At 39.0% G+C, this 26,853-nt stretch overlaps 1 long non-coding RNA gene and 1 pseudogene across 1 annotated transcript; one reads left to right on the plus strand and one right to left on the minus strand.

The window, feature by feature from the left end:
* The first annotated feature begins 566 nt into the window (after nt 1-566).
* Nucleotides 567-26,853, plus strand: LOC125753407 (uncharacterized). Its single transcript, XR_007405151.1, has 3 exons — nt 567-743; nt 1,070-1,166; nt 26,618-26,853. It is a non-coding gene; the product is annotated as an uncharacterized LOC125753407 (long non-coding RNA).
* On the minus strand, nt 23,717-23,905 carry LOC112668929 (U4 spliceosomal RNA; annotated as a pseudogene).

A 26,853-nucleotide genomic window follows, 5' to 3' on the forward strand; every position in this document is an offset into this window, starting at 1 on the left:
TATATCCTTTTCAATGAAATGTCTGTTCATATCTCTTGCACATTTCCTAACTGTTGAGTTTTAAGAACATTTTGTCTTTTCTAGATAACTAGTTCTTTGTCAGATAAATGGTCTGCAAATATTTTCTCCCACAGGCAGCTTGTCTTCTCATCCTCTTCACCTGGGCTTTTTGCAAACAAAGTTTTTAATTTAATGAAATCCAATGTATTAATTTTTTAATGGGCTTATGCTTTGATGTTGTCTAAGAACTCTTTGCCTAACCTGAGGTCCCAAAGATTTTCTCCTTTGTCCGTTTCTAAAAGCTTTATGATTTTCATGTTACATTAAGATTCCTTTTGAGTTAATATTTGAGTTAATATTTGTATTCCTTTTGAGTTAATATTTGTATAAAGTAAGAGGTTTGGGACAAAGGTGTTGTCTGTTTATTGCTTACGGCTATCTAATTGCTCCAGCACCATTTGTTGAAATCACAAATAGTTTTTGACATATTACTCAGTAGCCTTTTATGTCTTATGAAGGAGGTATGATGTGTGAACAATGGTAGATATTTTTCAGGGTAAGGAGATTTGCGGGGGTGGACATGTGCTCAAATCCCCCTTCAAGGAAGAACTTATTAGCATAGCTGCTGTGAGAGTTTCAATGGAACAACCTTCAGCCCCTTCAGGGAATACCTCAACTACAAAGAGCCACCTCACCAAAGTCATGCCCTCTTGAGGATAACTCACATCTAATAATGGCTGGAGGTAGGAATATAAAGGACCAACTATTTCCACCCAAAATGGGACAATTCAGATGAGCCTCTTTGGCTCTAGAACTCCCCATGGCTGAGGCTCTGAAGCCTGCATCACAGCTAACTTTTCCTTCCTGGTCCCACTTATCCCCTCCTTCCCACTGGTGTTTATCTTAAGGGCATTCCCTGAACATTAAGCTCTGTCTCAGAGACTGCTTCCTGAAGAAGCCAAACTGTGACACTTGTTTTCATTTGTATTTCACGATAAGGATGGCATTTAGCTTAGGTGTCGACAAGTGAAAAGATTATAACTTGGTGGTTTTTATACTATGATTATAGGTAGGAGCCAGTCACCACGGGAAAACCTTCACTCTCAGCATGGACCACTGCAAATAAGGAGAGGAAGCTGAAGGTAGAAAGAGGGCAGATGTGAATGGTAAGATTAGCACAGGCATGCATATAAGAGAAAGAGAGAGATGACACGTGAAATAGAGGGAGAGCTGCAGGATGTTGTCCCTTCTGTCGCTGTTGTTCATAGTCGTGCCAACACTAGGAAGGTAGATGTGTGGGTCAATATCCAGAAGTACAGCAGGGCCAAATCTCACCATTGACATTTGGCCAAAAATCAGATAGTTATGAACCTGAAAATAATCCCCAAATTACTACCAGGACATTTTGATGTCCTTCTAATATTTTTCATGATTCCTTAAGAAACCCAGACTTAAAGAAGGAAGTCACAGAGCATAATTGTCCAGTTTCAAACTCCAGTGCCATTGAAGGTGGGGGCAGGAAAGAGAAGGGAAAGAGGCTAGCATTCAATTTCCAGCCATGTCCCCTGACCTCAGAAAATTTGAGGTCAGGATGAGTTGGGGAGAGGAGTTTAACAGTGTTCCTTTCTTCTACCTTCCATGTCATTTAATTATAATAGAATCCAGGACTTTTGTTTTCAGTAGAATCAGTGTTTCTTAAAACATTTTTTCCTACCATATTTTAGATCTTTTAACCTTTATCTTCCTTCTGGTTGTATTTTTTCTTATCAGAGCATGCTGAAATAATAAGCATCCTCATAAATCAGGAACATGTCCTCTGAAATGTTGACATTGAAAATGTCAGTTACCTTTCTGTGTTTGAACTTCCAAGAGCAAATCCTTCTATGTAGTCATTATTTTTCCCTTGAACATTCATAGGAGGGGCAGGTTTATAGAGAAGCAGACAGTGTTCATTCCCATAATTCCCTCTGACATTAATGTTGCCTCTTGATTCACCCCCTCACCATTTGGAAAATGCATCCTTCGGTTTAATACAGCTTATTGAATATCCATTCCGTGTAGTCGGCACTTGTGGCAGAAAACAAACAGCAACTGCTATCTTGTCTCTGTTACATTTTCTGACAAGTGGGAAATACCTGTTTGTGATGCAATAAATACTTAGTTCTAAGTAATTCAGCAAATTGGCTTATTTAGCTTTAGCTCTGCAAGGATGCACAGAGGGAACAATTTTTACCCATCATTGATTCCACACTGAAATATGTTGATTGTCTATGGCCACAGCTGGAAGAATTTTGTGGTGCTGTGAGTGAATGAGCAGTTAGTGTAAATGCTGTTCTAAGTCATTACAAAACTAGCAGTAATCTTATTGCTTACCTACATGGTTGGAGACAGCTCTTATCAGCTCATGAGACTCAATTGTTAAATATTCAGGAATTCTTGAGCTGGATATGAAAACCTTAGAACTTTGAAATTGGGGAGTATATTTATGCCACAGAAATTGGCAATCATTTGAAATTTGGTTTTGTTTTGTTTTAAGGTCTGGTTTACTAATACACCACTGCCTACCCTACCTTAATGTAGGAGATTTACAAAGGAGATGGCAATACGATTTCACACATGTAGAATTTAAGAAACAAAACAGATGAACATAGAGGAAGGGGGGAATAATAAAATAATATGGAATCAAAGAGGGGAAACAAAAAGAAATCAGAGAGGGAGACAAACCATAAGAGACTCTGAACTCTAGGAAACAAACTGAGGATTGCTGGATGGGAGGTGAGTGGGGGGATGGGGTAACTGGGTGGGCACTTGATGTAATGAACACTGGGTGTTATATGCAACTGATGTATCATTAAACTCTGTTTGAAACTCTGTTTTTAATCAATTTTAGATTAAAAAAAAGGAGAGGCGGGATCCCTGGGTGGCGCAGCGGTTTAGCGCCTGCCTTTGGCCCAGGTCGCGATCCTGGAGACCGGGGATCGAATCCCACATTGGGCTCTCAGTGCATGGAGCCTGCTTCTCCCTCTGCCTATGTCTCTGCCTTTCTCTCTCTCTCTGTGACTATCATAAATAAATAAAAATTAAAAAAAAAAAGGAGAGGCAAGGAAAAAATGAAGATTTTACAAGAAAGTGAATAAATTCAAGTAAAGTGAAAACACACAAAGAAATAAATGACAAGTTTATTACAACTTTCTGTAATAGTATATAGGTATGCATAAGTATATTTAAGCACTTAAAAGATAGGAATATGATTATTTGATCAAGCAAAAGTGGTAATGATTCATGAGACTGAGTCTCAATTATGGCTTGTTTTCTTTTTTTTTTTTAAAGACACATCTATTCAGCGTCATGATCAGACTATTACATTTAGCAATCAACAGCATGGGTGCAAAAAAAAAAATCTACATTAAAACCCTTTGTTGGAATGCTTTACACTTTCCACAGAACAGAAACTAAAATAACGTGTCATACAATTAGTCACAAATACAGTCCTCGAGTTTTTTGCCCATACACATGAGTATTGTCTAAAACAGGTCTTCTTTGTAGCAGCTAGGCCCTGCCACCACTGTGCTTGGCTGAGGTCACAAATCTGTTGTAGCCTGTAGCTTCCCTGTCACTCCTCTGGCTCTCCTCTCCTGCCAAGCTCTGTTTCCTGGCAGTAATTAAAACCTTCTGCCACCGCCATAGCTGCTGCTGCTGCTGGAACCGCCACAGCCACCTTGGTTTCGTGGCTTGGCAAAGTATTGGCCTCCACCACCATAGGGGCCAGAGCTTCTGCCTCCAAAATTTCCTCCTTTCATGGGTCCAAAATTTGAGGATTGATTGTTGTAATTGCCAAAATCGTCATAGCTTCTGCCACCTCCGAAGTGGCTTCCGTCATTACCAAATCCGTGACGGCCATCCCCACTGCCACCGTATCCACCACCACCTCGACTGCCACCGAAGCCACCTCGACCACTGAGGTTCCCTCCACGACCAAAGCTGTCATTCCCACCAACACCAGCTCCACGACCACCTCCAAAGTTTCCAGAACCGCTTCGCCTCTTTGGCTGGACGGAGCTCTAGCCATCTCTTGCTTCCATAGGGCTTTCCTTACTTCACAGCTGTGGCCCTTCACAGGATGGCATTTCTGAATGACAATCTTGTCTACAGAGTCGTGGTCGTCAAAGGTCACAAAGGCAAAGCCTCTCTCTTCGCCACGGCCTCGGTGGGTCACGGTCTCCATCACCTCCACGTTCCCATACTGTTCCAAACAATCTCTTGGATGATGTTCTTCAGGGTCTCCTTTAATGCCACCGACAAAAATCTAGTTCACAGTTCAGTGGGCACCGGGTCTTCGAGAATCTCCTGGGGAGACAGCCCTCTGGTTCCAGGCTCTCCCGCCACCTCGGGCGGCCCAGGTTCCTGCGCGGCCGCCTCCTCCAGGGGGCCCGGGCCGACCCCAAAGCCTCTGGAGCGCTTGGCCTTGGGGTCTCTCACGGCCACACAGTCCGCAAGCCTCCCCCATTGCTCAGAATGGCTCCTCAGACTCTCATCGGTCGTTTCGAAGCTCAAACCTCCGATGAAGAGCTTCCGCAGCTGCTCGGCTCTTTGGGAGACTCTGACTTAGACGTGCGGGCGGGGGGAGGGGAGACTCTACCGATGCTTGCTCGGGGGCGTCCAGTGGCAGAAAGCGGCTTGTTTTCTTTTAAGTTGAGGTTTATAGCATAAATCATAAGAATTACCAAAAAGTGAACACCCCCACATAAGCACAATTCTGATGATTAAGGAAATTTTGCAGGAGAAAAAGGCATACTCTAGGAGAAAGTAATGGAGCAGGCAATCTAGATAGGCATGCAACAGAAGGAATCACTTGTAGCTCCATAACAGATATTTGAGCTTTAAGAATTTCAGTTGGACAATATAACCTGCTCTGGGTTCTTACTTTGTTTTAATGTTGAGATGCTGCAAATCGATTTATGAAAACTTTTTTAGCGGTAGTGATGAATATACAGTTAATAGCTGAATTTAGGGCAAAAAAGATTTGATGGTATTGCTTAGCTCCCCCCCCCCCCCTTAGTATAGTATCTGATTTAATGGACCTTTGACCCTTAAGGAACATGGGCTTGAACTGGGTAAGCCCACTTACATGAAGATTTTTTTTTTTGATAAATACAGTCCAGTGCTATAAACATGTTTTCTTTTCCTTATGGTTTTCTTAATAACATTTTCTTTTCTCTAGCTTACTGTATTCTAAGAATGAAGTATGTAATCCATGTACCATACAAAACATACGTTAACTGTTATTTCTAAGTCTTCTGGTCAACAATAGGCTATTTGTAGTTAAATTTTGGGAGAGTCAAAAGTTCACTGTGCAGGGGGTTGGCACCCCTAACCCCCACTTATTCAAGGGTCAACCAATTTCTTCAGTTGCAGTAGGGGAAATGGATTATTGTTAAATATTCTTCAAATTTCATAGCATATGCAGTATGAACGTTGCTCTCTGCTACTTTTGCATTAACTCACCAGTCTCCCCAAACTAGACATTTAAACCTTTATTTATGTACATATGTGCAATTCTTTTTTTGGGAGGTGAAAAATGATAATTTGAATGATAATCAACATGTATAGTTTTACTAGATTGAATCTATCCTTTTTTACCATAAAATCTTTTTTCTGTGCAACGAAACCTTTCAAACAGATATTACACTGTACCACACTAAGATAATTTACCAAAATAATTACACCCTCAGTAGTGAACCCCTCCTATAAGTCTTGATTTCCTTCCTTGAGTCCAGCAGATCTTCTAGTTCTCCATATCTGAATCTGGTCACAGAGCATTGGAGAACACCAGAGTACTTGTCAGTGGCTATGGTTGGTTATACATCTGTTAGTATGCTTGTCAACTTTCACTGGGTGAAAACTTTCCTTGAGAATTGAAATGTGTTCTTGGATGCCTGGGTGGCTCAGCAGTTGAGCATCTGCCTTTGTCTCAGAGTGTGACCTGGATTCCTGGGATCGAGTCCCGCATCAGGCTCCCTTCATGGAGCCTACTTCTCCCTCTGTGTCACTGCCTCTCTTTCTGTGTCTCTCATGAGTAAATAAATAAAATCTTTTTTAGAAAAAATAAATGTGTCCTCTACTTCCTTCCTAATTCTCAGAAGTACTTCGAACTATATTGTAGTCTATACACTGTGAGGACCAAATAAAGCTTGTTTGTTGACTGAGTTACAGCTCAGGTGCATGTGACACCTGCAAGGAATTAAAAATGCTACCTGATTAAGCCAATTGATCTTTACATCATTCTTAACAGTTAATGTTATTTTCATAATACAAATGTGAAATCAGGGACTAGAGAGGTTCTATTACTTACCAACAACTATACAGAGAAATGGTAGCACGAACCAAGAGTAATTTTCTCTGTCTTTTTGTATCATATGCCCTAGTATGGTGGTGCTGGCTGTCCCATGGGGTGGTGGTGGGTTGTTAAAAAGCTATCCTACCACACACCCTCATTCCTTAGGCATTCTCCTGGATATGTGTTTCTAGCAATGGTGATAGATTTGCATCTATTGCACAGCAGTTGAAAGGAGTAATGTAGCTGTCTGTGAACTAGACAAGACTAGTTTTGTTGGCCTTCTTAGTGTGGAGCAGTAACCACTGAGCACCAGCCAAAGGTCTAATTTAAAGCCATAAGGCAACCATTACCAGTCAGAGGATCTTGTTCTCATTGCCAATCAGCCTATCCAAGTAATGTTGTAACCAGTAGATTGGAACAACTGAGACCTCAGTTATTAACTAAATTTGTAAATCAGTCATTCTCTTAGGCCATTTAATTATAAGAATGCTGAATCCACTCATTTTGCCCAATTCCAGTTCTAAGGATTGGATCAGACAGATTATTTTTCATACTAACTGGAAACTTGGAAATCCAGTTGGTCCAGTCATAGAAACATTATGTAAAAATACCACCAAAATCTGCTAAAAAGTTTAGGCTCTTAACCACAACTCTCCCAACCTATTAGGAAACTAGGAATGATTTCCAGATATAGGCCTCAGAATTCATTTAGAAATAGACTTAAAATATGCTTTGATTATGATAGAAAGATAATAGATTAATATCTATGACAGATGGATAGATAGATATAAATATATATAGCTATAGCCTCTTTTATTTTCCCTCCTGAATATCTTGTCAGCATAACTATAATGATATTTATTTGGTTGAAAAGAAATGAAAAGAAAGCAATTATCATTCTAGATAAAATATATAGAATCTCAGTTGAATTCCAAAGCAAGAAAGAATTTAGGTGTCTTATATAAATGGTTAACCATTTTAACAACTTACAGAATAATGATTGCCAGTTTTAGTTAACAATTGGATCTCCCAAATCCAGAATGAGATGTTTCTATCTCTGTACAACTGCAATTCTTAATCTTTTTCTGTCTTTTTTTTTTTTTTTTTTTTTGCTGGGTACAGTATACTTTATTGATGGTACATGACAAGGTAGGGCTCCCCAAGCCCCTCCCCTTCCTTGGGGTCTAGGATGTAAATTGGAGGTCAGGAGATTCTCAGTGTGTTGGGGGATTAAGTTGGGGCAGGGACTCCCCAGCAGCTGAGGGCCTCTCTCTTCCTCTTGTTCTTGCTGGGGCTGGTGGTCCAGGAGGCTCTTACTCCTTGGAGGCCATGTGGACCATGAGGTCCACCACCCGGTTGCTGTAGCCGAATTCATTGTCATACCAGGAAATGAGCTTGACAAAGTGGTCATTGAGGGCAATGCCAGCCCCGGCGTCGAAGGTGGAAGAGTGGGTGTCACTGTTGAAGTCACAGGAGACCACCTGGTCCTCAGTGTAGCCCAGGATGCCCTTGAGGGGTCCCTCCGATGCCTGCTTCACTACCTTCTTGATGTCGTCATATTTGGCAGCTTTCTCCAGGCGGCAGGTCAGATCCACAACTGATACATTGGGGGTGGGGACACGGAAGGCCATGCCAGTGAGCCTCCCGTTCAGCTCAGGGATGACCTTGCCCACAGCCTTGGCGGCGCCAGTGGAAGCAAGGGATGATGTTCTGGGCAGCCCCTCGGCCGTCACGCCACAGCTTCCCAGAGGGGCCGTCCACGGTCTTCTGGGTGGCAGTGATGGCATGGACGGTGGTCATGAGGCCCTCCACGATGCCGAAGTGGTCATGGATGACTTTGGCTAGAGGAGCCAAGCAGTTGGTGGTGCAGGAGGCATTGCTGACAATCTTGAGGGAGTTGTCATACTTCTCGTGGTTCACGCCCATCACAAACATGGGGCATCAGCAGAAGGAGCAGAGATGATGACCCTCTTGGCCCCGCCCTTCAAGTGAGCCCCAGCCTTCTCCATGGTGGTGAAGACCCCAGTGGACTCCACAACATACTCAGCACCAGCATCACCCCATTTGATGTTGGCAGGATCTCGCTCCTGGAAGATGGAGATGGACTTCCCGTTGATGACAAGTTTCCCGTTCTCAGCCTTGACTGTGCTGTGGAATTTGCCGTGGGTAGAATCATACTGGAACATGTACACCATGTAGTTGAGATCAATGAAGGGGTCATTGATGGCGACAATATCCACTTTGCCAGAGTTAAAAGCAGCCCTGGTGACCAGGCGCCCAATACGGCCAAATCCGTTCACTCCGACCTTCACCATCGTGTCTCGGGGACGCGCCTGGCGCTGCACCAGAAGATGCGGCTGTCTGTCGGGCGGGGAGGAGCAGAGAGCCAATCTTTTTCTTTCTAATTGTTTGAATTATCACTGCAGTTTAGCCTTTACTCAAGAGGAAGACTTTTTTCCTCTGGAAAGAAATAAAACAGACATTAAAGGTTTCCTTTTGACTTATTCTTTACCACTCAAAATACAGGTTTAATTCAAAAGCAGTATTTGTACCTTGAATAGCATACAAATCAGGATTTGAATTGAGAAACATTGAATCTATGAAAGAAATATAGTGTTGTTTTATTTATTTTTATAGTGTTGTTTTAAATTAAAATCTCTTTAAAATAAAAATGACTTAAAATTACATTAATATAATTTTTTTAGTGTATGGAAAACAAACCCAGTTAATATGTAACACTAAAAACACATGCTGAACCTCTTTAGAGTTTTATAATTAAACATTCCCAAGTTGGGAAATATGAAAGTAAAAATTTCATATAGCAATCAGTTCCCTATGTTGCTCACAAAGATACCATTACCCAGCTTTATTCATAATGGTTTGAACAAAATAATAAACTTTAAACTAGTTAATTGAATGCTCAGAATTGGATCTTTGGTCAAACAGTAAATCCTAAGGATTTTCCTAGTGGCTCATACTCAGAGGTTCCTGAGTAGATGCAATAATGTTTTTTAGAGAGTGTTGATCAAGGGGAAGATAAATAAAAAGGGAGGCAGTAGAGCAGGAAATAAAGAGAAACTTACTGACTTTTCTGTAATAAACTGCCTTAAGAATCACCATTCTAGAAGGCCAAGATTTTTCTTTAAAACAAAAACAAAAAAGATACTGCCTTTTCATTTTAAAACTTTTTTTTACAGTAAAATACATATAAAGTGCACAAAACAAACATACATCCCAAAACTTTATTATAAAATGAGCACTAATGCCTTTATCACCCAGGTCAAGATATGGAACACTTCAACATCCCCAAAGTCTCTTGTATGTGACTCAACCATTACTCCAGTTCTTTAAAGTTAACTCCTCTCTTACATACTGACACCATAGTTTAGTTTTGCTTGGTCTTAACTTTACATAAACAGTTTCATAAAGAATATGAGCTTTGGTGCCTGACCTCTTTCATACAACATTCATCTATGCGATTGCAATTCCCTATAAATGTTCATGTCCATTGTCAAAAGGCACCACAATGTATTGATCTGTGCTTCTGCTCTTTCTTTGATGACTTGCTTGGTGACCTTAGAGCTTTTTGAATGGTTTATTTTATTTTATTTTATTTTTTGTTTATTATTATTTTTTTTGAATGGTTTATTAGCCTACAAACTTTCATGTGTTTTGATGAGCTATCCATTCCCATGGACTTTAAGAAGACACCTTTATATAAGACATATTAGTCTTGATTGTTCAAAAGGGAATTTTTAAAGCTGATATTTCCAAAATGGCTTATACTTTTGTAATTATTTCATATTATTTCCAAGGACCATTTAAATAGCAACAGTTGTGTGCTTTTACCTGGATGGAAAGTAGTAGGCAAAAGAGAAAGAAGAGAACTCAAAAGTACAAATACAAAATACTTATTTATAACCCTAGAAAGAAACATCAGACTACCCATATTGGATACACATCTTACAGGAAAGAGCTAAAGGCTGTGTAATTTGTTTAATTCTTTAAATGTTCCAAAACAGTAAATAAAAATATAGCTGCTTTTGAAGATGGGCTCTGTGATGCACTGACGCCCTCTGTATCAGTTCTTTGGTTTCAATCACAGTAACTCCCTTGAGCCATCTTAATTAGGAAGAAATGAACCTGAAGGAACCCAACAGGCAATGTGGTACCTGGGAGGCTGGATAATGAGTTCAGCATAAAGGCTGTCCTGGGGCCTGGAAAGACAGATCCTTAGTAGCCACCTCATAACAAGAAGAATCTGGGCAAGTGCTACCAGTCAAATGGAATTAAACTAGTTTTCTTTCTTTCCTTTTTTTTTTTTTAATGTTATTTATTTATTCATGATAGAGAGAGAGAGAGAGAGAGAGAGAGGCAGAGACACAGGCAGAGGGAGAAGCAGGCTCCATGCCCAGAGCCCGATGCGGAACTCGATCCCAGGACTCCAGGGTCACACCCTGGGCCAAAGGCAGGTGCTGAACCGCTGAGCCACCCAGGGATCCCCCTTAAACTAGTTTTCAGTCTCTTAATTCCTTGGCTCAAGATTTGAATTCCAAGGAGGGAGCAGAGAATTCCCTTGACTTGGGTCAACTACTTTCCCTTTAGCTGGGCAGAGGAGTAGTGAAAGGAGAACTTCAATGATGGTCCCACAAGATTTTATGGAATGACTGAAAGGTGATCATAATTAAGGAAACTAAGGGGCAGATAGGAAAGAGAAATGGATGCAGAGAAGCCCCAAACCAATAATATCTACTGTATTCTCCTACAACACAACTTCCAATTTGGATCCAACATGGACCAATGGAACTTGAAGTCTCTGTTAGGGACACAGTTTGGGAAATGGACATTTTATGTCATTATTGCTCCCACCTTTTTTAGGCTGATGGATCCTAGACTTTATTTCTGGGTATCTCTGGTCTTATTTTGAAAAATTAAAATAAAGAAAAACCAGAAGTTGCAAAAAGTTAGTGGAGCTCCTTGGAAAAGAGCAGGACTGGAGAAGGAACCCATGATTGTCACACTTCTGCATCAAATCATTCTTAGAGTGGAAAGATTCATTTATTTTTGGATAGGAGTATATTCCTAAGGTTTTACTTACAAAAATACTGATTAAAAAATGGAAAGGAAGGCCTTGCCCTTTCAGCTTTTAACTGTTACCTGCAAAGAGTGGAAAGCTCTTTCTTTTTATTAGCATCATTGTATGACATTTACAAAAATGTCTGATTGCTGTATACTGGTAAAAGGAAAATGATTGCTAAAATTTCTTTTTTTTTTAATTTTTTTATTTATTTATGATAGTCACAGAGAGAGAGAGAGAGAGAGAGAGAGAGAGAGGCAGAGACACAGGCAGAGGGAGAAGCAGGCTCCATGCACCGAGAGCCCGATGTGGGATTCGATCCCAGGTCTCCAGGATCGCGCCCTGGGCCAAAGGCAGGCGCCAAACCGCTGCGCCACCCAGGGATCCCTGATTGCTAAAATTTCTAATTTAAATAGAGCATTACAGAGTCTGTGATCACTATGCCTCATGAAATTAATCTGAAAAAAAGATACAAAAGTCAGTGACCAAAGTAACATCCATCATCCCTGCTCCCTCAGGCTGTATTCACTTAATCCTTTTGCTTAGAGCAAATTGATATTTGTGAGCATATAGACACAAGAAAGAAAAACCCAAGCACTATGTCCATGGAGTGAATTCAGAGGTCAGGCCAGTTGTTGTTGTTGTTGTTTTCCCATCACTGCAGAGCACTCGTTTATGGCAGGCATCCATGCCTGTTCCAGAATGAGAATTCAGTGAGCGTGATCATCTGTCCTCCCCAGTCCATCTACTGGCTCTCCCATACTCGGAGTAGGGGAAAAGAAGAATATAAGGAAAACAGTAAAGAGCTTTCACCTAGCTCGATCATTTGTGTTACTAGTTCTCACTCAACTGTCACACCTTCCACAACAGTGAGCATCCCCTCCTAGCTCTTTCATGAGAAGACTTGTAGTATGTCAGAGACCTTAACCCAGGAGAGCTCCTTTCCAGCATTTCCTTTTTTTTTTTTTTTAAGATTTTATTTATTTATTCATGAGAGAGAGAGAGAGAGAGAGTCAGAGACACAGGCAGAGGAGAAGCAGGCTCCATGCAGGGAGCCCAACGTGGGACTCGATCCCGGGTCTCCAGGATCTCCCATCAATCCAATCCAAATCATAATGAGGTTTATACTCATAGATTTAAATCTAGAAGAAGAGGGGCTTCAGGAGTGACTGACTAAACCTGGTAGCTCTGACTCCATTTCCCTATAATTCTCTCTTCTTTGCCCTTCCCTGGTGTCAGCTGCATCTTCAGAGACATTGGAGATGGTTGCAAAGGTCTGGGCTCCTATTTAGGTATACCAAAGGCCAGGGAAAGAGTTGATACTTCTAGAAGCTGCACCAAAGCCCCTAGCAAACTGTTCTTTGCATCTCATTGACCTGCATTGTCATGATTATCTACGAATCACATGTTTAACCAAATTGTGTCTGAAGGTACGGAGGCTTTTCCTGAGGTATGGAGGCTTTTCCTGAGTCCTGAGGCTTCATGGGATTCTAGGAATGAAGAGAGAACAGATGCTGAGTGGCAATGTTCACTCTAATATCCCCCCAAGCAATTATAATGGCTACATCTAATCTCTTACTGTTAAGCACTTACATTGTTTCTAATTTTTCATAAAGTTTGCAAGGATATATAACCCTGTACATATTCTTTTGAATATGTCTTGCAGTATTTCTGGGAATGTAATTCTAGAAAGGAAATTGCTCAAAGTAGCAACATATTTCTAAGCATTTGATTTATATTGCCAAATTGCCTTCAGCCTCACTATTCTGAGTTACGCTCCCACCAGAAGTGTATGAGGATCCTATTTTCCCACATATTCACCATCCATGGGTATTATATTTTTAAAAATTCTTCACCAATCCATTGGGTAAGAGAGGCATTTCATTGTGCTTTAATTAGCATTTCTTTATCAATAAATATTAATATTTTTATATGTGTTCATTGACCAGTTCTATTTCTTATCTTGTGAATTGTTCATATTCTTTGTCTACATTTCTGTTAAAGTATTGATAATTTTCTTACTGATTTTAACTTGTTTTTTTTAAAATATATATTTTATTTATTTATTCATGAGAGACACAGAGAGAGAGGCAGAGACATAGGCAGAGGGAGAAGCAAGTTCTATGCAGGGACCCTGATGCAGACCTCGATCCTAGGACTCTGGGATCATGACCTGAGCTGAAGGCAGGCACTAAACTTCTGAGCCACTTCCCAATTTTATTTTGTTTTGTATATTAAGGATATTATTAACTCTGTGTCTGGTATAATAAAGTTTATTAATAGTATTTTTGATAGATAAATTATAAAAATAATTTACAATCAAGTATATAAATCATTTTTGTTATATTTTTTTACCTTGGTAACATGCTTAGAAAGGCCTACTTTGGCTCTAGATTACATAAATATCCAACTATATTTTTCAGCTATTTAATCCTTCTTAACTAGTTTTATTGAGATATAATCCACAAATCATAAAATCCACCCCTTTAAAGAGTAGTATTCATTGGTTTTTAGTATATTCATGGAGTTGTACAACCATCACCATTACCTCCTTATAGAATATTTTCACCACCCCAAACTGATTACATTTAAATATATGATTAATTTTAGATTAACTGTTTTACATGCTTTTAGATAGGGGTCCAACTTCATTCTTTTGCTTGTGAACATCCAGTTGCCTGAGCACAATATATTGAAAACACTATTCTATCTTTATTGAATTCTCTTGGCACTCTTGTTGAAAACCAATTGACTATAAATGTATTGGTTTATTTCTAAACTCTCAATTCTATTCCATTGATTGAGATGTCTGCCTATTCGTCAATACCACACTCTCCTGATTATGGTATGTTTGCAGGAAGTTTGGAAATCAGGACGTGTGAGTCTTCCAACTTTGCTCTTTCTCAAGACAGTTGGCTATTATAGATCCTTTGCATTTCCATATGAATTTTAGCATCAGCTTCTCAGTTTCTGCAAAAACAAAACAAAATAAAACAAAACAAAAAACCAAACCAGCAGCTGGGACTCTGCCTGAGGCTACACCAAATCTATAGATCAATCTGGGGATATTGCCATTTTAATCATATTAAATATTCTGACCCATGAACATGGGATGTCTTTCCATAAATACAGATCTTCTTTAAAAAGAAAGCTTGTTTTCTAAGAAATACCACCTTCCTTATAATTCTTGCTCCCCTTCCTACTCCAGAGGAGTACAGCCAGAAAAGAGATATGAAGCAGTCTTATAGCAACCAGCTCTGGACTGTGCTGCGAGAGGGAAGAAGTGATTTGAATCAGATATAACATTAAGTTTTGAACCGGATTGGAGTAAGTATGAATTACTAAAAGGGACTGGAACAAGATATCATCTGCCTCAGATGTTATTAAGATCAGGCAAGGAAGATCAGACATAGAATGGATGAAGTGTGATTGGAAAAAGTAAAAAAATATTTTTCACATTTATAACTCAAATGGGTTAAGACTTCAATGAACCTGTTTGCACAAAGCTGAATAAGAGAAAAGCTCTGCTCTCAAGGAATTCATCATCTTGCCTGCACCAATTTTACCCCTTAAAAGAACAAAAATCCTTTGAAAGATGTTATGAATAATGTTTTTACCCTAAACTTCATCCAAATTTCACCTAATTTACTACCCTCCAAAATTACAACATATTCTGTCAAACAGCTTTTGTATAAGTAACAGAATATTAATTGAAAGGAACACATGCTTGCTGGCACATCAGAGAGACAAGAAATAAATGATGTGATGAGCACTTTATTATTCACTTTATCCAAAGATGCTGTCTCAAGGAGGCCACTATTGTATTCCTTGTGAAAGGAAATTAACACAGGTGTTCGTTATAAAATATTTCCATGAGTGCATTTTAGGCTGTTGACTTCTTTCAGACATAGTAAATTGCTCATTTATTACATTAATGTTTTTTTTTTAATTTTTTTTTCAATTTTCATTTATTTATGATAGAGAGAGAGAGAGAGAGGCAGAGACACAGGCAGAGGGAGAAGCAGGCTCCATGTAGGGAGCCTAACGTCGGACTCGATCCCGGGTCTCCAGGATCAGGCCCTGGGCTGAAGGCGGTGCTAAACTGCTGAGCCACCCAGGCTGCCCTTGAGTCTTTTTTATAATTTATGTTTCTTTCTTGACATTTTATATTTGGTGAAATATCTTTCTTATACTTTATTTCTTTGTATATAGCTTCCTTTACTTCTTTGAATATATGTACAATAGTTGGTTTACAGTTTTTGTCTAGTAAGCCTAATATCTGAGCTTCCTCAGGCACAGTTTCTATTGACTGCTGTTCTTTTTTTCTTTTTTGTCTGCAGGGATCATATTTTCCTGGTGTGTGTGTGTGTGTGTTTGGATGGCATAATTTTTTGTTGAAAAACAGACATTTTATGTAACATAACCTTGGAATTCTGGAAATCAGATGCTTCCCTTCCTCCCCAGGGTTTGCGATAGTTCCTGCTGTTCATCCTTTTATTCCTGGATCCAATAAGTCTCCCAGTTTTTCCTGAGGGGCTTTGTGTATGTGTTGGGGCAGATACTTTATATGCTGGTCTTAGTATTCACTTCCTGTTTGTACAGAACCTCAAATGCAGGCAGAGGTAAGAGATGCACACTGCCCAGTGCATAAATGTGGCATCTGTATTCCCTGAAATGTGTTGGGGTTTTGCAAAACCCCTACTGGTTATCTTATTCCCCAATTTTTCCTTATAAATTTTTTGACCAGACTCTTGTTAGCTGCAAATGACATCAGGCAGCTATAATGTTTGTTTATTACTACTGTTTGCTGATTAAGATACTTTAATACCTGTATAAACTTCTGATTTCTGAGCTGTTATTATCCTCATTTATAAATGAAGAGACCAAGACCCAGGAAAGTTAAGTCTATGCATATGTCACACTGCTGGTCAGTGATTGCATCAGAATCCAAAATTCTGCTGACTATCTCCTTCCAAAGCCCATGGGGATATGTCTGAAAAGTAGTTTGAAATCGGACAGTGGGAGTATTTGAATACTTTGAATACTGAGTAGTCTAGTCTCCTGGATTGGACCCAATAGTTGAGAGAATGATGCTCTAATGGCAGAATTCTTACACCCATTGTAAGGCCACCTGTTCTTACAACAGGTATAAGGGGATATATATCATTAACAGTTGGAAGGTAGAAGAGAATTTTCTCCTTTAGGAAGAAAAGATGCTTTCCCTCTTTCCTACTTTATATAACAAGCTAGCCTCTACCTTCCAGAAAATTGTACCCCCAGGGGTACACCAATTTATTCTTTCAGAGCCAAGATGGGAGTAAACACTCATACTGGTCCATGAAATGGATGCCTGTGACTCAGCACAACCATGGCACTCTCAACAACATTCTTTTGGGGCTGCAGTTTCCTCCCTGTAAAATATGGTACTGGATTAAATGACCTAAGGCCCCTTTCACCATAATGTTATTATATTCAATCTTTAACTCAAAGTCTAATTCAGAGTCAAAGTGACACCTGCTCTAAGATGAAAGTATGGAAGAAGCAGGACAGCCCCAGGCAGAAATGTACTCTCTGCTTTTGAGTTACCTCTCCCTGTCGCTTCTGCTCAAAATATGGAACTGGGAAGTGTCCCTCATAAAAGCATGAGAAATAGAACTTCCAAAACCTTTTGTTTTTATATTATATCATAGTGAGACAGTTAGCATTTATTTCCAAGGTCAATATTCACTGCAACAAAGCTAAGTCATACTTTGAACATGACTCAGCAGTAGAATAATAAACTTTCTGTGGAAGTTTTCCACTGATCAACGCAGCAACTTATAACAGTCAGAGACACTTAAAAGTTTTTGCAAGAGCCTTTTAAATGCTAAGCAAAGAAATATTACAGTAAAGAAATGTACCCAGGAAGTAGCACTCAGGGCCTGGCTATAAGTAACAAGAGGAGGGCTTTCGTTTTTAAGCAAACATACCAGAGCCTGCACATGCTCTGACTTCAAAGCAGTCACCCCAGAGAGAATACCACCTCAAAACATTCAGGAATACTTTTAGTCTTCAGAGGCAGGGAGCACTTTCTTTAGTATCCCAGGAGGAGTTCAACTTTAAACTTCTGAGGATGGGCTTAATTTGTGAAACTAAGCAAAAATTAGACCAGATCTTGGCATAGTAAAAAGGAAGATAATCAAGATAAATAATATCACTCTGGATTTTTAAATAAGGTGCGACTTCATGGACTGTTTTTTGGCTTTACTTGGGATGGTAGAGTAAAACCATGCTGTTTACCTTTTTGCTGATGGACTGGTATTTATTTCTGATGCCTTTGGCATCAGTCAGGCTCTGGCCAGACCCAAATGCATATTCAAAGGGCAAAGGGCATAAGTGAAAGAGTTTATGTGGGCCTTTTTACAGTGGCATCAGGGGGACAGAGCATGGCTCTGGAGAGGCCAGTGGAGGACAATGTATATATACTATTGTGAGCATTGTTCCTCTCTGTTCTAAATAGTGTGGGAGCAGATCTGTTCCACAGTGTAGTAGAAGTGTCTTTTTAGACAAGTTGATTTCTAAAAATCAATCAAGTTATTTCTGTCTGAGGAAAAGATAGATTTTTAAATGATGTTGAGACAAATAGCCCTTTGGAAAAGTCTAAATGTGAATCTAATCCTCACATTGAGATAAACTCCAAATGGATCAGAGATCCAAATGTAAATGTGAAACCAAAGAAGTATTGCACAGCGAATTACTTTATAACCCAGAAGTGAAGAAAGCCTTTCAAAATCCAGGAACAAAATTGAGGAAAGGTTGATAAAATTTACTACCAAATAAACAAAACAAAACACCCTAATAAGCCAAGAGACAAATCAGGAGAGAGCATTTGCAAATTATCTCACAGAACAGGGCAAGTATACAGAGAGCCCTTAAAAATGGAGAAGCCCTGAAATTGGATAGAGATACAGAAACAAGTCATGAACAGAGAGAAATGTGAGAAAAGAGAGAAAAAGAAATGTCAGTCACTCTTTACATATAAAATGATGCTCATGTTGCCTTATAAGAGGAAGGCAAATTAAAACACTCCTGAATCTAAAAATTTGATAACATTTTCTATTGGTGGAAGTACAAAATGAGACAAACCTTGTGCAAGGGAATTTGGTAAAATTTAGCAAAATTACAGATGCTTTAACCTTTGAACCAGCAACCCCACTTTTAGGGGGCTGTCATTCAGAATTGAAGAAGAGATAAAGAGCTTCCAGGACATACAGAAACTAAAAGAATTTGTGATCACTAAACCATCCCTGAAAGAAATATTAAAGGGGATCCTTTAAGCACAGAGAGAGTCAAAAGTAATATAGACAGAAACAAGGACTTTACAAGTAATAAAATAGCACTAAAATAATATCTTTCAATAATTACTCTGAATGTAAATGGCCTACATGTTCCAATTAAAAGACACAGGGTATCAGATTGGATAAAAAAGCAAGACTCATCCATATGCTGTCTACAAGAGAAACATTTTAGACCCAAAAACCTCCAGATTGAGCATAAGGGGAGAACCATTTATCATGCTAATAGACATCAAAAGATAGTTGAGGTAGCAATCCTTATATCAGGCAAATCAGATTTTAAGCCAAAGACTATAGTACAGGATGAAGAGGGACACTGTATCATACTTAAAGGGTCTATCCAACAAGAAGATCTAACAATTACAAATATTTATGCTTCTGATTTTGGAGCAGCCAATTATATAAACCAATTAATAACAAAATAAAAGAAACCCATTGATAATAATACAATAATAGTAGAGGACTTTAACACCCCACTCACAGCAATGGACAGATAATCTAAGCAGAAGATCAACAAGGAAATGGGACATTGAATGACACAGTGGACCAGATGAACTTCACAGATATTCAGAGCATTCCATTCTAAAACAACGGAATATACATTCTTCTCGAGTGCACGTGGAACATTCTCCAGAATAGATCACATACTGGGTCACAAATCAGGTCTCAACTGGTACCAAAAGATTGGGATTATTCCCTGAATATTTTCAAACCATCAAGCTTTGAAACTTGAACTCAATCACCAGAGGAAATTTGGAAGGAATTCAAATACTTGGAGGTTAAAAAGCATCCAGCTAAAGAATGAATGGGTCAACCAGAAAATTAAAGAATTTTAAAAATTCGTGGAAACCAAATGAAAATGAAAACACAACTGTTCAATACCTGTGGGATACAGCAAAGGCAGTGGTAAGAGGCAAGTACATAGCCATACAAGCCTTTCTCAAGAAGCAAGGAAAGTCTCATACACTTGACCTAATCACACACCTAATGGAGCTGGAGAAAGAACAGCAAATAAAGCCTACACCGAGTGGGAGATTAGAAATAATAAAGACTAGAGCAGAAATCAATCAAATATAAACCAAAACAGTGGAACAGATAAAACTAAAAGCTAGTTCTTTGAAAGAACTAATAAGATCGATAAATCCCTAGCCAAAATTATCAAAAAGAAAAGAGAAAGGACCCAAATTAATAAAATCACCAATGGAAAAGGAGAGATCACAACCAACACCAAGGAAATACAAAAAACTATTTTAAGAACATATTATGAGCAACTATATGCCAACGAATTTGGCAATCTAGAAGAAATGGATGCATTCCTGGAAATTTATAAACTACCAAAACTGAAACAGAAAGAAATACAAACCTGAAACATACCCATAACCAGCAAGGAAATTGAAGCAGTAATCAGAAATCTCCCAACAAACAAGAGTCTAGGGAGGGACAGATAGATGGCTTTCTGGGGAATTCTACCAAACATTTAAAAAGAACTAATACCTATTCTTCTGAAACTGTTTCAAAAAATAGAAATGGAAGGAAAACTCCCAAACCTGTCCATGAGGCCAGCATTACCCTGACCCCAAAACCAGACAAAGATCCCACCAAAAAGAATTATAGACCAATATCCATGATGAACATGGATGCCAATATTCTCACTGAGATACTAGCCAGTAGGATCCAACAGTACATTAAAAGGATTATTCACCATGACCAAGTGGGATTAATTCCTTGGCTATAAGCATGGTTCAACAACCACAAATCAATCAATGTGATACACCATATTAATAAAAGAAAGGACAAGAATCATATGCTCTTCTTGATAGTTGCAGAAAAAGCATTTGACAAAGTACAGCATCCTATCTTGATTAAAACTCTCCACACTGTAGGGGTAGAGGGAACATACCTCAATATCATAAAAGCCATATACAAAAAGCTCAAGTGAATATCATCCTTAATGGAGAAAAAATGAGAGGTTTTCCCTAAGATGAGGAACATGACAGGGATGTCCACTCTCACCACTGGTATTCAACATAATACTGGATGTCCTAGCCTCAGCAGTCAGACAACAAAGAGAAATAAAAGGCATTCAAATCAGTAAAGAAGATGTCAAATTCTCACTCTTTGTAGATGACCTGATACTGTGTGTGGAAAACTTGAAAGACTATACCCCAAAATTGCTAGAATTCATACAGGAATTCAGCAATGTGGGAGGATATAAAATAATTGCATTTCTATACACTAATGATGAAACAGAAGAAAGAGAAATTAAGGAAATGATCCCATTTACAAATGCACCAAAAAACATAAGGTACCTAGGAATAAACCTAACCAAAGAGGTAAAAGATCTGAACTCTGAAAACTACAGAACACTTATGAAAGAAATTGAGGAAGACACTAAGAGATGGAAAAACATTCCATGCTCATGGATTGGAAGAATTAATATTGTGAAAATGTCTATGGTACCCAGAACAACCTACACATTCAATGCAATCCCTATCAAAATACCATCACTTTTTCCATAGAGCTTGAAGAAACAATTCTGGAATTTGAAGGAAACCAGAAATGACCCTGAATAGACAGATGAAAGTTGAAAAAGAAAACCAAACCTGGGAGCATCACAATGCCTGTATTCAAGCTGTATTACAAAACTGGGATCATCAAGACAGTATAGTACTGACAAAAACAACAAAACAAAACAAAACAAACAACCTGACACCTAGATCAGTGGAACAGAATAGAGAACCCAGAAATAGACCCTCAACTCTATGGTCAACTAATCTTTAACAAAGCAGGAAAGAATATCCAATGGAAAAAGTCTTCAACAAATTGTGTTGGGAAAATTGGCCAGCCACATGTAGAGGAATGAACTGGACCACTTTCTTACATTATACACAAAAATAAACTCAAAATGGATGAAAGACATAAGTGTGAGACAGGATTCCATCAAAATTCTAGAGGAGAACATAGGCAGCAACCTCCTTGACTGTGGCCACATCAACTTCTGGCTAGACACATCTCCAGAGGCAAGGGGAAAAAAAGGCTGAAATGAGCTATTGGAACTTTATCAAAATTAAAAAGCTTTTGCATGGCAAAGGAAACAGTTGACAAAACCAAAAGTGAACCTAGAGAGTTGGAGAAGAATTTTGCAGATGTTTTATCAGATAAAGGGCTAGTATCCAAAATCTATAAAGAACTTATCAAACTCAACAGCCAAATAACAATATTCCAGTCAAGAAATGGGCAGAAGACATGAACCTTTTCCCTTCCCTTCATTTCCCCACGTCCTATAGGTAACTAATTTTATCGCTTCTTTTTGAAAATATAAGCAAATATGTAAATATATTCTTATTCTTCCTTTTATTTTTAATTTTATCTGATTTTTAATTTAAATTCAATTAATTTCTTTCTCCAAAGAAGACATACAAGTGGCCAACAAACACATGAAAAAACGCTCCACAGCACTTGGCATCAGGGAAATACAAATCAAAACCACAATGAGTTACCACCCCACACCAGTGAGAATGGCTAAAATGAACAAGTCAGGAAACCACAGATGTTGGCAAAGATGTGGAGAAAGGGGAGCCCTTCTACACTGTGTTGGTAATTCAAGCTGGTACAGACACTCTGGAAAACAGTATGGAGGTTCCTCAAAGAGTTAAAAATAGAACTTCCTCTAGACCCAGCAATTGCACAGCAATTGCACAAGTCAAAGGACACAAATGTCGTGATCTGAAGGGGCACCTGCACCCTAGAGTTTATAGCAGCAATGTCCACAGTAGCCAAACTATGGAAAGAGATGAGATATCCATCAACAGAATGGATAAAGAAGATGTGATATATATATATATGATGGAATATTAGTCAGCCATCAAAAAATGAAATCTTGCCATTTACAACAATGTGGATGGAACAAGAGGGTATGATGCTGAACGAAGTAAGTCAGTCAGAGAAACACAATTATATGATTCAAGAAACAAAACAGAAGAGCATAGAGGAAGGGAGAGAAAACTAAAACAAGACATCATCAGAGAGGAAGACAAACCATCAGAGACTTAACCATAGGAAACAAAGTGAGGGTTCCTGGAGGGGAGGAAGGTGGAGGGATAGGGTGATGGGCATTCAGAAGGGCATGTGATGTAACAAGCACTGGGTGTTATATATGAGTGATGAATCGTGAACTCTACCTCTGAAACTAATAATACACTATATGTTAATTAATTGAATTTAAATTAAAATCTGATAAAATTAAAAATAAAAGGAAGAATAAGAATATATTTACATATTAGCTTATATTTTCAAAAAGAAGCGATAAAATTAGTTACCTATAGGACGTGGGGAAATGAAGGGAAGGGAAAAGGTTGGAAGTGAAACTTCAGTGAGTTTGGTTAACATTTCATATAGTTTTTACTTTGGGATCAGGTGAGTGTCTTACATATTTAAAAAATTAAAATATAGGAGAAAATATTGTGTTATACAAACCAAGATTTTTGGTGTAAGAAAAAAGATGCAAAGCAAATATTAAATTGAAGACATTAAAATAAAACACTGTAAGGTTAAATTTGAATTGAGAATATCCACACATGAACTCCTCTTTAAAAGTGTCTTTCCTAGAACTGTCTGCTGAGAGGGCCAAGAAGGAATGGTACCCTAGCATCAGTGAGTACACTTGCCCTCAGATCTTGGATTCTAAATTCATTTCTCACCAATAAGGAGAATGTCCTTATCCTTAGGAAGTGCATGTTGAAATATTTAAGAATAAAATGGTATGAATCTGCAGTTTGTTCTCAAATGCTTCAGCTGCATGCACATGTACATGTGTTCATGTAAATGTGTGTATATGTGTGTGGTGATAATTTAATTGTTGTACCAAGTAATCAATCCCCTTTCTCACACTTGGCATAACTCTGAAGAATTGCTACAACTGCTCACACTCTCTTGTGAACATGGTCTCCATTCTGAAGAAGAACCAAAGCCTGAAAAGACATAAATTACTAAACTGCATGCCTCTGAGACTCAGAGATCCTAAATATGAGCAATGCCGTGTGAGCTCTAACTTTCTGCTTAAAGCTACTTAAATCCTAAATATGTGAGATATTTAATTAGCAATAATCGTGCCTCGGATAAACCTCATTGGCTATGATACTGCCACTGTGCAAAGCAATGTGAGATATTTAAAATAGAACACATGGGACTTCAATCTTAGTGGTCAAAAGAGTTTATTGAAATACCATTTCCCAGTTCTTTTTGTTTGTTTGTTTGTTTCTTTGGCTGTGATAGCTGAGAATTTGCATTAGCAGTAACTGGCTTTGCTGTGGCTTTGATCTCTCCTCAGGAATTGGGAAATATGGGTTCTTCCTGGGGCTTTATGACTAACTTGTTATGTAGCTTGGGGGCAAGTCATATTATCTTTGGGATCTTTGTTTTTCAAGTTCCAAGTATGAGGCTTGGACTTGATATTTTTTTCCACTGTAAATTTTTGTGATTTTGAATTTTTAACAAGTAGGGTAACATTTCTGAAAATAACAGGAGCAGCAAGAGAGAAAGAGAAGAATAATGATATAAAGAATAGGATATAAAGTGCCACCTGGAGTAGTTTAATCTTTTCCATCTAATTTTTTTATATTAATTCTGTATCAAATTATTTAAACAAGTTAAAAATGGATAGGGCAATAGATGGTTCCTGGACTATAAGAACAGCACTTTAAAAAATATTTTTATTTATTTATTCATGAGAGACACAGAGAGAGAGAAAGGCAGAGACATAGGCAGAGGGAGAAGCAGACTCCATGCAGGGAGCCCCATGTGGGACTCGATCCCGGGACTCAAGGATCACGCCCTGAGCTGAAGGCAGGCGCTTAACCACTGAGCCACCCAGGCATCCTAAGAACAGCATTTTGGTATATGATTTTATTGATAATTATCCTTAGTTATAATAATAAAATATTTTATTTATTAGAGAGAAAGCATGAAGGGAGGAGGGACAAAGGGAGAGGGAGAAGCAGACTCCCGGCTGGACAGGGAGCCCAACATGCAGCTACATCCCAGGACCCTGGCATCATGATCTGAGCTGAAGGCATATGCTTAACCGACTGAGTCACTGAGGAGCCCCAATAATTTTTTTAATCTAGAAGGAAAAGATGGGTTCTGAGTTATTCCAATTCAACACTTCCCTGTGGCTTTAGCTTATGTGGCAGCCTGCATGGGTATGCTAGAGCTGAGTGACAATTTTTTGGATTTTGGGTAATATGCTCCCAAATTACTCATGACAGCAGTACCATTGCCACACAGTAAATCCTCTGCTTCCTCACAGGTTTGAGGAATTAGACAATCAATCGTGACCATCTATCAAAAGTATTAGAATACCAAACTCACTAAGCATGAAGTCCTATTGAAAATCATTTCATTCTCTTAATTGTTCATTAGGTTCCTCAGAGTCTGACAGATCTCCAAGGTCATTATTATGAACATTAATTATCAATGCAATGTGGCAAGGGAAAAGTCTGCTTGAAAAGAGTTCTGTTTGGTACAACTCTGCAAATAAAAGAAGTCACCATTTTATTTGAGTGTGTATGAGTCTACTCTGCTGCCATATGGTGAGAGAATGGGAGTAAATGAAGAAAACCTCCAGAGTCTTCTGGCTTCCAAGGATAGTCACCCACTTTGTGTAAACTTCTGCATGGAGGCCTGCGGGGAGAGGGTGCATACTAATCTCATGGTCAGGGAAAGAAAGAATAACTGGTACCAGGCAGGGATGGCAAGTTCTCTATGGCCAAGGGTGAGGCTTTCCTCATTAGCCAGTTTGTTTTTTTTTTTTTCCAGTCCAGCCAGCATTGATCTGGTGCCGTCTCTTTATCATGCTTTATGTTGGCTTGGAAACAGCATCAGAATGGAGTAGGTTGAGTGGAGAAGCCTCAGGTAAAGTCTTTCCACAGAATTAGCTGAGGGCACACTTTTCAACCATTTTTCTCCATCCTCTCAAAACACACAACCACTATTAAAAGGTACTGTGAAATTTAAACCTATTGAATATAAATGTGTCTAGTGACTGATATATTTATCAGTTATTTAAGCAAATTGTTGTAAAGTGGCCCATTTTGGAGTGACTGGCCAGAAACATCATTTTTAGCCCCCCTCAGTACCCTCCTCTCCTTGCCACTCAAACATATACTTCTGTGGCTCCAGCTTAGGACTAGGCTTGCTCAGGCTAAGGACATTTCTCTGAATTCAACTGGTTGTGTTGATATGATAAAATAATGCTGGAGAAGTTTTCAGAATGAACGAGGCTACCATTCAAGGAGGCTCATAGTTAACAATGTTCTGAGTGTAAGATTGCACTTTCTGGAAAAAAGAAACAATTATCTATATTTCCAACACAAACTGATTCCTCAACTTATTTTAGCTGTGTGACATTAGGATCTATGTATTAAACATTAATGCTAGGAATACACCACAAATACCTAGAAAGATCTAGATGTGAGTGCTCTGGTATGTGATGGGAAGCTGGATGAGTCATCTGATCCTTGGGCTTGCTGCACTGAGCTGATTTAAAATGTGAAGTTCTTTGGAACACCTGGGTGATTCAGTTGGTTGGGCATCCAACAATTGGTCTCAGCTTGGGTCTTGATCTCAGGGTCATGAGTTTGAGCCTTGTGTTCATGGAGCCTACTTAAAAAAATAAGTCAAATTTTTTGACACACACCCCCCTTCAAAACATGGAACCTAATTCCCCTCCCCTTGACTATGGGCTGGACTTAATGACTTGCTTCTAACAAAGAGGAGGATGCAGAAATGATGGTATGACTATAGGGATTAGGTGATTAAAAGATGTTAAAAGTTTTTCACTACCCTCTCTGTTCCTGTCTCTTCCAAAAGCCAGCTGCCATGTCACCAGCATACCTAAGGAATCCTATGAAGAGGCCCATATGTGAGGAACTGAGCTGTATCCTGCCAGCAGCCACGAGAGAACCACCTTGGGGGCAGATCCTGCAGCCCTAGGGGAAAGATCGGATGACTGCAGCACCAGCTGACATCATGACTGCAGCCTCAGAAGAGATCCTGTGCCAGAACCACCCAGCTGAGCCACTTTTGCATTCCTGACTCTCAGAGAA

The sequence above is a fragment of the Canis lupus genome, chromosome 23 (genome assembly GCF_003254725.2).
Source record: "Canis lupus dingo isolate Sandy chromosome 23, ASM325472v2, whole genome shotgun sequence".
Lineage (NCBI taxonomy): Eukaryota > Metazoa > Chordata > Mammalia > Carnivora > Canidae > Canis > Canis lupus.